Raw genomic sequence first — 15716 nt, forward strand, 5'->3', positions numbered from 1 at the left:
GCGAGACCGGTAGGTGTAAGATACACAAAGAAGCATGGGAGGAAAGAGCTTGCATATTCTGCAATAAAGGGGTTGTGGAAACAGAATGACACTTTATCATGGAGTGCACGGCTTATGAGGACATCTGCACTCAGTTATTTGAATAAGATAGAATTAACCAGACTGCCAACCTTCTAGTCAAAATCAATAGTAGAAGATTGGACATCGAAATGAATCTGAAGATTAATTAAGGATGCTATCTTCAGTCCCATAGGTTGTTCGGTCTCGTGGACGTAATTAAAATCTTTCATTCATTCATTCATTTTCAGGTTATTAATTACTTTAGTTTGCTATTTTATCAAGAAGTAAACTTTGTCTCCATTTATTAGAATTATATCAAAATTTTGGTTTAATTGTTTTTTATTATGGAAAAAACAGGTTTTGAGGGGACCCAAAACCCCTTACAACAGGTTTTGGAGGGACCCAAAACCCTCAAATTTTGCCAGGATTCGAAACCCACAATACATCACTGCCATAGAGAATAAACCAAGAAAACTAGTAGCCCAAACATAGCTAAGCTGACAAAAGCCAGCCAAACACCCGCACTGCCACAGGCAGAAAGAACCAACCAAACACTTAAGATATAATCAATACAAATCATGTTGGCCACACCAACTAGGCTATAGCCTAAAACTTAAGAGCAAATGACGAGGGTTAGCAGGCACCCTCAGCCAAACAACAGGGAAGTTCCCGACTCCCTTCACCTAAGATAAAGACTTTAGACAACAAAAAGCATGACTAGCCCATAGCCAAAAATAGCCACAATCTGAATTGGGCCCTTGAAAACTATCAGCTACCAGCCAGATAAGCTAAGACGAGGCGAATAAAACAAGTTAACTAGAAATAGAGGGATTTTGAATGGCTTCCCTAACCTTAAAACTGGGTTTTGAAATGACTCCTAGAACCACATCAAAGGGTTTTGAAGTGGTACCCTCAACCACCTTGAGCTGAAACAAAGGCCTTATCAAGATAGCATCCAGACAAGCAAGCACCATCACACTCTCCACCTCTATAGGAGAAGACAGAAAAGAGCTTGAAAGCAAAGATCCAGCAACCAGAAAATCACCTGCCTCAAGAGAAAGATCCTCCAAAACAGAAGAGGAAGCACCTGGATTTGAGAAAACATTGTCCCCCAACATCACCACCTCAATAAGGATCAAAGGGGAGAAAAGAACAATGAGCCCACACTCAGATCCAAGCCAAACATGAGCTAGAAGCTCCAAGGCCTCCCTCCAACTTCTGCCAACAAGAATCACAACCACCGTCTCCACCTCAATAGGAAACTGCATATTTCCAATACCCATCATCTCAACCTCAATATAAGACGGGACCACCTCAAAAGGAAATGTTGAAAATAAACCAGATGGCTAAGAAAAGAGTGACAAAAATAGGAGCAGGAGGGCAAACATGGAAGAAATAGAAATGGGGCATAAGGCCCCCTGCAGCCCCACATCCCAAAACCAAGAAGGAGGAAGAGCCCCCCAATCACGAACCAAAAGGAGAACAGAAATGTTGGAATCCAAGGATCCCAAATATCCCTACTGCAACCAAGCAAGACCCCTTTCCCAACACCCCTTTCCTTAGCCACAAGCATCTCCACAAGAGCAGCAACCATTAAACAGAAACAACTCCCCATGGGAGAGAGTAAAGAGGGCAAGAGCGACCAAATAGAAAAACCACCACCCAAGGAGAGCGACCACAAACCTCCAAACCCACTGAGAAGAGCAGTGGAAAACCAGGGAAGAAACCCATGAACCGTAGAAAGAACAACACAGAAGCGAGCAAGCTGAGGCGCATCTCGAAGCACCGAGGTCTCGCCCCCCCCCCCCCACCATCTATAGTCGATAAATCCAGACACCGCCACAAACCAGGAAGCAAGCTCTGCAAGAGCCAAGGCATGGGGAAGTACAGGGCGAAATAAAAAAGTGTCGCCATCGCCATCTTCATCCCTTGCATCATCTCCATCTGCAGAAAAAACCCTCGAACTCCTGCTCATTTCAATGGTAAGCACATTAGGTTTTATTGTTAAATTTTTATTTTTTTTATAATCAAAATTATATTTAATTAAATATTTATAAAAATATTAAAATAAATCATAATTATTTATATTATTATAATTTTTTAATTTAAAATTGATAAATTTAAGTGTAAGTTTAAAATATTATATTTAAGAATTAGATTTAAGATTAAGTTTAATATTATATTTACAATAAGTTTAATGATGAGCTATAACTAATATCATATAAATTTAAATAAAATAATTTAATTTAAAAAATAATAATAGTAAAAAGTTAGGTTTAAAATTAAATTTTTATTATATTTTATTATTAAAATTATAATTATCTAGATTAAGTTATTATTATATAAATTTTTAGTTAGATTAGAATTAATTAGAATATGTTTAATTACTTTAAGCAATATTTAATTCTATAAATTAAAAGGATTATTAAGTTAGAATTAATATTAATATTATATAATTATTCAATTTTAGAGTTTTAATACATATAATATTTTTCTAATTTATCATTTTTTATTTCTAAATTCAAAATAATTACAAAATACTCATAAATATTTTAATCAATTATTACATTATTGTCGTCTTAATTAATAATTATTTCAAAAAATTTAATTGAATATTTTTTCATTAAGCTTAGCCAATTATAATTTATAATTTTAGGGTTATAAAATAATATGAATAACCATCACGAACCTCTCTAATTGTAAACTCACATATTGATGAAATGCAACAAGTGATGATGCACATCAAGAAAATTATACTTGCAACCAAAAAAATTTCTGAGAAAAGCAACACTCTATTGGCAATAACAAAACTTGATATTAATGTTTCCATTGGATCACATCAATATCTACAAAATAAATGATAGGAAACTTATACATATAATTTTAATCTTTATAATTAATGATCTCTCTCTTTTCCCATATATCTTTATCTCTCCCTATTTTTCTCTCTTTCTATCTCCCTATTTTTCTCTCTCTTTCTCTCTCTCCCTCTCTCCATCTCTATTTGTCTTCTCAATCTATTTCTTCACTTCTCTTTCCATATATCCTCATCTCTACCTCAACCTTCCTCTCTCCATGTTTCTTCTCTCTCTCTCTCTCTCTCTCTCTCTCTCTCTCTCTCTCTCTCTCTCTCTCTCTCTCTGGTGAAGTCGTCGGTTAGGAGGGACCTCAAAGAGATCAGTCCAGACCGATCAATAAGAGTAAACACAATGAAAACACAAGGACATGATAGAGGCAATGCATAACAGATTGAATTATATCATGAAAACTGATTACAACCAACCGGTAACAATCGGGTTATAATAACCGGCTCACAGGCCTGCTAAAACATGCTCAAAATAGAGAACATGTCACAACCGGGACCTCAAATTAAGATTTCGCTTCTATGTTCTATCTAACTCCTTAGATACATTCTAATGCTCTATTACAATGATTTATACGATCCAAGGGGATCTGATCGGCCCAAAATGGATCAAAACTCGAAGAACAAGACCTAACGTGTAAAAACCAACAAGGTTGGCCTCCGACAAAGAAAATCCTCCGAAAAATCCAAAGGACGAAGTGAGAATCAAAGGGAAGGTCAGCCACATGCCAAGGAACAATGAAATCAACGCTCAAGGCTCCGCAAGCTACAGAAAGGATCTGGTAAATCATCAATGCAAATAGGTCTAGGCAACCGGTAACAAATAACTGTCTCAGAAATCAATAGCGATAACTTGCCGGAAAATGATCCAAATGCTCCATGATTTGGGAATAAGGAAGATGATCAGGTCTTCAAGCAAAATCCAACTCCACACGATCCAGTGAGCCAACTCCGGTAAACATAGAAAGAAATGTTGAAACTGCAAACAGAAAGGAAATATTTTTGGTTGATGCAAGATTGCCATGAACTGGGGATGCTCCTGCATCAGACATTTGGGGTTGTTAAAAAAGTGAGTCTCTCACTTTGTTGGGGTCAGAGGAAAACCAAGGGGGTCTACCTCTGCCTGAGAAATCCAAGATGAATCTTCAATTGGTCTGTCCTTCCACTTCACAAGAAACTCCTTATACTGACTGCTTTGGGTACTGCGCCCAATCCTATTGTCCAAAATGTCTTCAATCTGATCCGATTCCTTCTAGGGCAACTGTTTCTCCAAGTCTGCAATACTATCCTCACTGAATTTTGGTTCATGATACTAATGAAGATCTGCAATATTAAACACAGGTAAAATACTCAGACTATCTGGTAACTCCACTTCATATGCATTTCCAGAACTGGACTTTCTCAAAATCTTGCAAGGTCCAAACTTTCTCATCTGCAACTTGTTATAAGTTCCAGCCGTGAATCTTTCTTTTCTCAGATACACCATCACTTCATCACCAACTTCAAATTCCTTATGTCTCCTCTTCTCATATGCTTTCTCCTTATACTTGTTGTTCATGTCCTCCAAATGTTGCATATCTTGAATATGTAAGTCCTTCATGTGATTTGCAAATTCTTCTGCTTCTTAACTTCTCCAATTTTCACTGTGAATATCTCTTAATTATGATATACCTCTAGGGTGTGCTCTGGTAACAATATCAAAAGGTGCCCTTCCAATACTCTTGTTTACTGAATTATTGTAAGCAAAGTCTGCTTGTGCAAGAATCAAATCCCAACTTCCGGTTTTGTCTCCAACTAAACATCTTAACAAATTTCCCAAGCTCCGGTAACTACTTCTATCTGTCCATCAGTCTGTGGGTGAAAAGTAGAACTAAAATTCAAATTTAGCTTCATCTTCTTCCAAAGTGTTCTCCAAAAATAACCAACAAACTTAGTGTCTCTATCTGAAACTATGCTCTTAGGTAATCCATGCAATCTCACTACTTCCTTGAAAAATAGGTCTGCTACATGTAATGCATTTGATGTCTTCTTACAAGGCATGAAATGAGCAATCTTCGAGAATCTATCCACTACCACAAATATAGAATCATTCCCTCTTTGTGTTTTAGGCAATCCAAGTATGAAATCTATGCTTATATCCTCCCAAGGTCTTACCGGTACTGTCAATGGTTTATACAATCTCACATTCTGACTACTACCCTTTGCAACTTGACAAACTCTACAAATTTGCACATATTTCCTAACATCCTTATGAATTTGGGGCCAAAAGTAATGCTCTCACCAATGCTATTGTTTTGTCAACACCAAAGTGTTCGGCTAATACTCCACTATGTTTCTCTTTTATTAGATTCTCCCTCATAGAACTCTTAGGTATGCACAACTGAACTCCTTTTAATAACATCCCATCCCGAATGAAGTAATCCAACCACTTTCTTCTATCTATCATAATCAGTTCTCTACATGCTCTCCAAGGTTCTACAAAATCTGGGTCATCATCATACAAGGTCTTCAATTCCTCAAATCCTAATACTGTTACTCTCATCTTTGTCAACAAATTCCTTCTCCTACTCAATACCTTAGCAACTTTGTAAGATTTCCCACTTCTATGCTTCAACACAAAGGTGTAACTCTGCAAAAATTCTACCCATCTCATATGTCTTTGATTCAACTTACTCTGACTATTCAAATACTGCAAAATTTGATGATCTGTATACAACACAAAATCCTTAGGCAACAGGTAATGTCTCCACTTCTTCAAGGCTTGAACTATGGCATAAAATTCTTGATCATACATTGAATATCTCCTCCAGGCATCATTCAATTTCTCACTGAAATAAGCTACTGCTCTCCCTTCCTAACTCAAGACTGCTCCTATCGTTGTTCCACTTGCATCACAATCCACTTGAAATACTTTATTAAAATCCAGTTTAGCTAACATAGGTTGCTCGGTCACTTTCTGCTTCAACAGTTCAAAAATTTTGTTTTCTCCAGTGGTCCACTTGAATTCCTTTCAATCTCCCCTCATTGTCTCAGTCACAGGGTTATAAACTGAACATAAATTTATGAACTTCCGGTAGAAACTAACCAATCCATGAAATGATCTTACCTTTTCAATGCTTTCCAGTGTAGGCCACTCAACAATTGCTTTTACTTTCTCAGGGTCCATCTTCAAACCATCCTCAGATATCACAAATCCCAAATAGACTAATTCTTCCTTCATGAAAGTACACTTCTTAAGATTTATCAACAACTTTTCTTCTCTCAACCTATGCAAAACTTGTCTCAAATGCAACAAATGATCCTATTTTGTCTTACTGAAAATCGGAATGTCATCCGAATATACAATAACAAACTTACCCAAGAATCTCTTCAATACCTCATTCATTAGCCTCATGAAAGTACTCAGTGCATTAGTTAACCCAAAAGGCATCAACAACCATTCATGCAGTCCTTCATTTGTCTTGAATGTTGTCTTCCATTCATCTCCTTCTCTGATCCTGGTCTGATGACATCCACTCTTCAAGTCTATCTTTGTAAAGTATTTGGCTCCGCTCAAACAGTCCATTATGTCATCCATCCTAGGCAAAGGAAACCGGTATTTCACTATGATCTTGTTTATTACTCTGGAATTGGTACACATTCTCCATTCTCCATTCTTCTTAGGTGCTAATACTGTCGGTACTACACAAGGGCTCAGACTTTCTCTGATCAAAACTTTCTTCAACAACTCCTGCACTTGTCTATTCAACTCTTCATTCTATGTCGGTGTCATCCGGTGTGCAGCTTTGTTAGGCAAACTAGCTCCAAGAATCAGGTCCATGCAATGATTGATACTTCTCACAGGTGGTAATCCATCAGGCACATTATCTGAAATGTTGTCTTCATACTCTGTCAACAAATCTTATATCTCTTCCGGTTGTTCTTCTTCATGCTCTGGATTCTCAGTCTTCTTAGGAACTAAGGCAAAACACACATTCTCATGTCTCAATCCATCTAGGATATTCCTTCCATCCACCAAACAGATTCTATCATTCTTGCAAACTTCACTCTTCAAAGGTTCCTCCAAGGGTAACAAGGTTTGCTTCATCCCATTGGCCACAATAGTGTATGTATTCTTCCTCCCATCATGTATTGCTTGTCTATCAAACTACCAAGGTCTACCCAACAAAAGGTGACAAATATCCATAGGCATAATATCACACAAGACTTCATCATGATAATTCCTAATTTTCAATTTCACAAAACATTGCTCACTTACTAACAACTTATGATCATCCTGAATCCATGCTATCTGATAAGGCTTAGGGTGTTTCAATATTTCCAAATTCAACTTATTCACCATCTCTTCTGAAACAAGATTATCTGAACTACCACTATCAATGACAACTTTATAGCACTTATCGAATACCTTACATCTAGTCTTGAACAAATTCTTCCTCTGTAAGGGCTCTTCATCTCCTCCAATATGACACAAATATCTCCTCGTCATCAACAGTTCTCCATCTTCCAGTTTATTAGCTGATCTGGTGGGGATTTATTCCACCACTATTGTTCTTCCGGTATTCTCTATCTTCTTACACTCGAAAGCATGATGTCCTCCTCCACATTTATATAAAGTTACTCTAAACACTCTCTTGTCTTGTCTCTCGTCATCTTTTCCAAAATTCTCATTTCGGTAGCCATTCAGTTCTCTCCTTCGGTAGAAATTTCTATCATCTTTCTAGTCCTTCTTTGCTCACTTCCTTGTCCTTGTTCTAATCTGTACAGGTTCCTCTACCTCCGGTATATCCTCTTCCTCCTTGAAATCTTCCTTCGGAAAACCTTCCACCTTTTCCTCTCTGTCTCTGCTCATGTCTTTTGTTTAGCTTCTCTTCTACTTTCAAGGCATACCGGTAAGCTTCTTCGACACTCTGCAATTTAATCAAACTGAGTTCATCTTGTATAGACACCCACAATCCATTCAAATATCTTTCAACTTGTTCAACTTCATTATCAACATCTCTGGATTTGATATTCAACTTGTAAAATGCCTCGGTGTACTCCATGCTAGATTCCTTTTGTCTCAAATTCTGCAACTTCCTAAATAGATTTACTTGATAATCAGCTGGCATAAATTTTGATTTCAACTTAGCAACCATCTGATCCCATGTCTTGATCTTCTCTTTACCTCTTTTATGTCTATCAACCTGCAAATGCTCCCACCAAAGAGATGCATGACCTTTCAACCGGGTACATGTATATTTCACCTTCCTTTCTTCTACAACGTTTTCAAAATCAAAATATTTCTCTATCTCCGAGATCCAATCCATCAATTCATTTGAATCCAACTTTCCATCATATTCTAGTGGGGTAAAATGAGGTTTAGTATTCGCCCTACTCAAAACCCTCAAAAACCTTTCTTCATCCAGGTCAATCATCAGTGGATTGACTTGTTATGTCGGTGCTTCTTCTCATTCATCTTCACCCATATCTTCAATATGTCAGCCTCTTCTCTGGGTTGCTCAATGTCTTCGAACCGGGCTGCTATTCCTAGCAACATTTCCATCACAACAGGGTTTGCATTCCCACGCGCTCCACCATTCCTATTTCCTCTTCGTGTCATCTTTATGCTAGTCCTTTGTAGCTATAGGTCGGATCCACAGTCTACCACCCTACAACAAAAATCTCTCAGGACAACACAATATCTGGAATGAAAGCTCCCTCTAATACCACTTGGTGTAGTCACCGATAAGGAGGGACCTCAAAGAGATCAGTCCAAACCGGTCAGCAAGAGTAAACACAATGGAAACATAAGGAAATGATGGAGGCAATGCAGAATAGATTGAATTATATCATGAAAACTGATTACAACCAATCTGTAACAACCAGGTTACAGTAACCGGCTCACAGGCCTGCTAAAACATGCTCAAAATGCAGAATAGGTCACAATCGGGACCTCAAACTTAAAATTTCGCTTCTATGTTTTGTTTAACTCTCTAGATACATTCTAATGCTCTATTACAATGATTTATATGATCCAAGGGGATCTGGTCATCCCAAAAGGGATCAAAACCCGAAGAACAAGACCTAACATGTAAAAACCAACAAGGTCGGCTTCTGACAAAGAAAATCCTCCGGAACCAAAGGACAAAGTGATAATCAAAGGGAAGGTCGACCATAGGCCAAGGAACAACAAAATCAACACTCAGGGCTCTGCAAGCTATGGAAAGGATTTGGTAGATCACCAATGCAAATAGGTCCAGGCAACCGATAATAGAAAATTGTCTCGGAAACCAGTAGCGCTAACTTGCCGGAAAATGATCCAAATGCTTTGCGATTTGGGAATAAGGAAGATGATCAGGTCTTCAAGAAAAATCCAACTCCACACGATCTAGTGAGCCAAATCTGGGAAACACAAAAAGAAATGTTGAAACTGCAAACAGAGAGCAAAACAAAAAGGAAATATTTTGGTTGATGGAAGATTGCCACGAACTGGGGATGCTCCTGCATCTCTCTCTCTCTCTCTCTCTCTCTCTCTCTCTCTCTCTCTCTCTCTCTCTCTCTCTCTCTCTCTCTCTCTCTCCATATCCCTATCATCCATCTCTATCTCCATCTCCATCTCCAAATATATCTCTATCTTCTTCACTATCTCTATCCCCTATCTCAAACTCTTTATCCCTCCCTCTCTCTCTTTCCCCCTCCCCTTTATCTAGCTCCCTCTTTCAATTCCTATCTCTCCTCCCACTCTCTCTCTTTGTCTCTCCCTATTGCAAACATAACATGAGCCTATTGGTAATGGAGGCTTATTATCTTCCTAATTCAAAGGTTTTCTTTCAATCATGCTTGGACTCCTATACGTGAATGCATAGTTGACAAAATCACTTCTCCATTTAGACCTTTGTTGCACAAACATCATCACTTACTAAATTCACTATTGACTGATCTCATGTACTACATAAATGTATGCAAGAAATAGACCAAAATTTCTCCTTATCCATGCCTTGTCGGCATACCCATTTCACACCAAGGTGCAATTGCTAGTTGTACTACTTTCAATTTATTTTATTGATATGACATATATATTATGTCAAATTCAGATTATATTTATATGGTATTATTTTATTAATTATAATAATATAATATTGACAATTGGATTCCTAGATTCCATAAACATCTTGATAGAAAATTATTTAAATAATAAAATTTTGTTATAGAGAATTATTTTTTTTATATTCAATTTTTTTATTACATAGAAAATCACATAAAATATATTGTTATAGTTGCAATTTTATCTTGTCTAGAATTTAAATATATATTTTGATAAAATTTAAAAGTTTCCATTACAAAATGACAAATGGTTCATTTATGAAAAATCACACTAGCTACAAGCATTAACTAAGTTTCAATATTATAGCTCTGCAATTTTTCGCTCAATATGGGTGAAAATAGGGTTTTTGGTGCATGGGCAGACGTGGGTTGGGAAGACCCGCCACATGTGCTGCAACTGGTCTATGTGAATGGTAAATGGGTGGATATGGCGGTGCATAACACAAGGAAGGAGAATGTAAGGGGTTTTAGGCCGATTTCCAAGTATTTTCATGGTTTTTTCAGAGGCAGGGATAAGGGAAATTGGAGGAGGTTGGATAAAAATGGAGAGGATCATAGAGTATATTTTTATCGTAGGCATCTTGGGCAGGGTCCAAATCAAGGGTTTTTATGCAATTGGTCCCGGGAGTTTCAGGGATAGCGATCTACAATTATGGGAGGCAAGGGTTCGTTTGCTAAAGTTGTGAAAGCTTCGAGTGTGATGAAGATGGAGGGGGTTAAGGAGTCAGTACCTATGCAACACGTTGAAGACAAATCGATGGAGCAACCAAAGAAGGGTATCTTGGTGGAGCCACCTTTGTCACAATAGAAGGGGGATAAGGTAAGTGAAATTTCCATTAGTTCTATTCCAGTGGGTGGTTCTTCGTCTCAGGTATGGGCTCCTATTCCTTGTATTGATATACTTGGCTCCTTTGTGGATATGAAGGCACGCTGCTTAAATACAAATGCCATTGTTGGGGAAATATGGGGGGAGTCAACTAGCTTGTCTAAATTTCATCATAAACTGCAGAAAAGATGGTCGAATATGCGTTATTTTCAATTGCTTTCTGCAAATGTGTTTATTATTGTCTTTGATTCTTCTTCTGTTAGGGATGAAGTTTTAAAATCTTCGCATCACTGGTTTGGTAAAAATTTGGTGTCTATTTCGGCATGGAAGCCATTTTTTGTTTCTTCTTGGTTAAAGACAGAATTGGTTCCTTTCTGGTTCGGTTTGCCTAAATTACCGTTTGAATTTATGGATCCAGAGGTTTTCGAACAAATTGGTAATACTTGTGGGTCTTACTTAACATCTACATTTGATTTTGTGGAGGGGGAGGTTTTGGTAAAAATATGTGTTTTGATTAACCCTAATAAAGTTTGTCCCCGTTCCTGTATTATCAAATCCCACGAGGGTATTTGGAGGCAACAAATTGATAAGTTACAAAATGACCTTGTCAAAACTTCTTTTCTTTTGGATGCTCCTTTTCTTATGGATTTTTTGAAACATCCTATTTTAGATGGGTCGGAACCTCATTTAGGTAGCAAGGATAATCTCTTATCTGCTAGAACGGTGCCTATGATGGTGCTTGGGTCCACAGTAAAATCTCCCACTATTTCTGAGGTTAACCAAGTTAAGAGGGTTGATGGGAGGCGATAGGATCATGTTGTGTCTCATAATATGAAATCACGCTTTGATGGTAATAATCCTAAAATGTCTAATGGACGTAATGTGGTTGAAAAAACAAACACTATTGTTTCAGAGGATAACATTGTGAACAATTGTCATCCAATTCCTGTTGCCTCGGAGGGTAATAGAGGGGTTTCTTATAATAATTTGGACAGTGTTTCGGTAGAGGATTCTCCGATTCAACAAGTTAGGGGCCTACTGTATAACAACATGGATGACAAAGATTTTTCTTTAGAGAGAAGTACCTTTAATCAGGAGTTTCATGTCATCATACCTAAGGTCAATGTGGTCCAACAAGTTAATAATTTACTTAATAATAAATCATGTCAACTAGATGAGGGGATTACTGAACGAGTCGTGTGTTCAATTGAGAATGATCTGAGTGGTATTCAGAAAACCCTTCCAATCTTTGCCTCTAAAAATCCTTTTGACATCCTGGCTACAGAGGAACTTGGATCAGATGAGATGACAAGAGGTTTGGCTTCTCCTAAGTCAATTATAGACTTTGTCAAAGCCCAATCTAATCCATTTGTGTCACCTTCTATGGGTACCCCAAAATCTGCCAGTGGGTTGCAAATTTTCAAATTAAGTCTACCTTGACCCCATCAGTTATTTCGCCTAAGAGGAGGGGAAGACCGCCTAGAAGTGTGAAGACCCAACAAGAGATTGATGCGGGGATTCAAGGGACGTTGTCACCCAGTTGTAAAAAGGGGACTCCTATATCTTCTCAGGGGAAGGCTTGGGGGAAGTTTCATGCTGCTTCAGTCTCAGTTAAGAAAAAAAGATCCCTATGGACTAGTTCGTGGGTTACAAGGTCAGTAGCAGTTAAGAGAAATTTGCAACAATCTTTTGGAGAAAAGAAAGTTTCTCCATCCCAAGAGAAGAGGGGAGCTTCGGTCTCCCCTCGAGGACAACGAGGGTTATATCCTAGAATGTTAGGGGTTTATATGCCTCTAACAAGCAACATTTGATTAGATCCCAGATGGATTTAATTAAGGGTGATATCTTTATGCTTCAAGAAATAAAGTTGTCTTTGGATGCAACGTGTTCAATTTTTAGTTCTTGGAAAAGGTGGAAGTTTGTGTCTTCTCTTGTTGTAGGTGCTTCAGGTGGTCTTGTGATTTTATGGAATGAATATAATATTGATTTGTAGCTTGTTGCCTCCTCGCTGAATTGGATGTTGGTTTGGATACATAGTAGGTCCTCTAGGGTTAAGTTTTGGATTTTCAACATTTATGGGCCCTCAGGTATTCAGGATAAGTGTGTGTTGTGGAGTGAGTTCATGAGGGTTTCAACTCCCTTAAGAAAGGATTCCTTCTTAATCTTTGGAGGTGATTTTAATGCCATAAGGGATATGGATGAAAAGAGTGGGGGTATATGCCCTAATAAAAGAATTATGGAGGATTTTGGAGATTTTGTTGATAATATGAACCTTTATGACTGTAAAACTCAAAATGGTCCTTTTACCTGGACCAATATGAGAAGGGATTTCTCTCAGATTGCAGAGAGACTTGATCGGTTCTTGCTTTCTAAAAATTGGGTTGAATCAGATATGGATTTCTTTTCTATGGTGTTGCTCAATCCAAGGTCGAATCATTTTCCAATTTCATTGACTATTCTGGAAGACAAAGCCCCACAGATGACTTCTTTTAAATTTGAACCCATGTGGTTTATGGACCCTTCTTTTTTGCCTCTTCTAAGAAAATTGTGGTGTTCTGCCCCCTTCTATTTTGGTTCCTGCATGTTTCAGATTGTTAAAAAATTGTTGTTTCTCAAACAAAATATCAGTTTGGAATGCTTCACATTTTAAGAATATCTTCCTTGAAAAGGCAAGAATCCAGGGTTTGATTGAAGGTTTGAACAATTAGGTGCTTCAATGTGGTATGACTCCTTCAGTATTTGATGAGCTTAAGGAGATGAAATCACAACTTGAAGAGGTTCTTGCTAGGGAAGAGGTCTATTGGCGACAGAAATCCAAAGAACTTTGGCTCTCTGATGGGGATAGGAACACAAAAAAAATTCATACCTCTACCAAGATAAAAAGGTAGCGTAATAGGATTTCTTGTATTTATAAATCTAATGAGGATCTTCTTACAGAGGTAGAAGACATATCTTCAGAAGCTGTGGGGTTTTTTAAATCATTGCTATCTTAAAAAAAAGAGGATTTTGAGGATGACTTTATTTCCCATATTCCTCCTTTAGTTTATGAGATGGCTAATAAGATGCTCATGTCTCTATTTTCACTTGAGGAAATCAAGGTTTCCATTTTTTCTATGGATTCGGATAAGGCTCCCAGACTAGATGGATTTACTCCACTGTTTTTTCAAAAATGTTGGGAGTTTGTTGGTATGGATGTTCTATTGGCCCTGGAAGAAGCAAGAAGGAATAGAACAATTCTCAAAGAGTTAAATAATACTATGATTGCCATTATTCCTAAAATAGAGGTTACTAAGACTTTTGTAGATTTTTGACCTATCTCCCTTCGTAATACTTTATACAAAAAATTTACCAAAGCAATTTCTATGAGATTGGCCAAAATTTTACCTAAAATAATTTTATCAAAACAAGGAGGTTTTGTCCCCAGGAAGGAGACTGTTGAGGGAGATATTGTGGCTCATGAGGTTTTGCACTCGATTTCCTCCCAAGTGATACCTACCATGGTACTTAAGCTAGATATGATGAAAGTGTATGATAGAGTAGAATGGGGGTGCATTAAAGAGTGTTTTAATCAAACTGGGTTTCTCTAGTTCATGGGTTAAGTGGATTTATACATGTGTTTCCTCTGCATGATTCTCTATCATAATAAATGGTTCTCCTTGTGGTTTCTTCTCTTCTTCTAGGGGTTTAAGGCAAGGGGACCCCTTGTCTCCTTTTCTTTTCATCTTGTTGGCTAAAGCATTTAGTTGGGCCATAAGGGTTGCTGCTTTAAATGGGTCTTAGAGAGGGGTTAGGATTCCCAATGTGCCTCACCCTATCTCCCATTGTCTTTTTGCAGATGACACTTTTCTCTTTGGGCATGTTTCATTGGCAGAAGCTAAGGTAATTAAGAAAATTATTGATAATTATTCAACCTTTTCTGGTCAAAAAGTGAATGGGGCTAAGTCTAAAATTTTCTTTTTGAATACCTCCCTCTTGGTTCAACAAAGGTTACAGATTTTTTGGGGCTTTCAAGTGGGGGTTCTTCCTTGTAGTTATCTCGGGGTTCCCTTTTTTGTGGGCCAGGAAAAATCGGGTTTTGGGGACCAAGTTGTATCTACAGTTTCTAAAAGAATTATGTCTTGGAACCATAAATGGTTGACTTTGGTAGGGAAAATCCTTCTCATTAAATCAATATTGAATGTTGTTTCTATATATCTTATGTCAGTCCTAAAAACTCCTAGGGCAGTAATTGTTGATCTCTAGTCCACCCTTAGAGATTTTCTCTAGGATGGTAACAAGGATGGTAAAAAAAAGATTCCTCTCTTGGTATGGGAGAATGTGTGTCAACCTAAAGAACTTGGTGGGGTAGGGATTCAAAATCTTGAGCATCAGAATTTAGCTCTAGGGGCTAAGTTGGTTTGGAAGCTATATGACAAGTCAAATTCTCTATGGGCCAGAATTATGTTTGCAAAATATTTGAATAATGGGCCTAGGGAAAGTATTTTTACTATTTCAAATTTGCCCTCGGGCTCCTCTATTTGGAATTTTCTTTGTAAATATAGGAGTGTCATTTTGCCTCACCTTGCTTGGGTGGTTCATAATGGCCAGAAAGTGAGATTCTGGGAGGAGATGTGGAATGGTTTTAGCCCTACGATTGATATAAGGGATTGGCCACCTCTGAGACCTCTCCTTGTTTCTCTATGGGGTGTGCATGTAGCTGATTATTTTGAAATTATGTCAAATGGACCCCTCAAGACTGCTAAATGGAAGTCTATTAATTTTTTGGATATTGACCAAGCTATTAAGAGGGAGTATGAGCTTTCTTTAAAACACAGGGTTGTAATTTTCTCAGATCTGGAGTATGAGCTAATTTGGACTAAGAATTCCTCTGGGCAGTATATG

The sequence above is a fragment of the Cryptomeria japonica genome, chromosome 7, assembly GCF_030272615.1.
Source record: "Cryptomeria japonica chromosome 7, Sugi_1.0, whole genome shotgun sequence".
Taxonomy (NCBI): domain Eukaryota; kingdom Viridiplantae; phylum Streptophyta; class Pinopsida; order Cupressales; family Cupressaceae; genus Cryptomeria; species Cryptomeria japonica.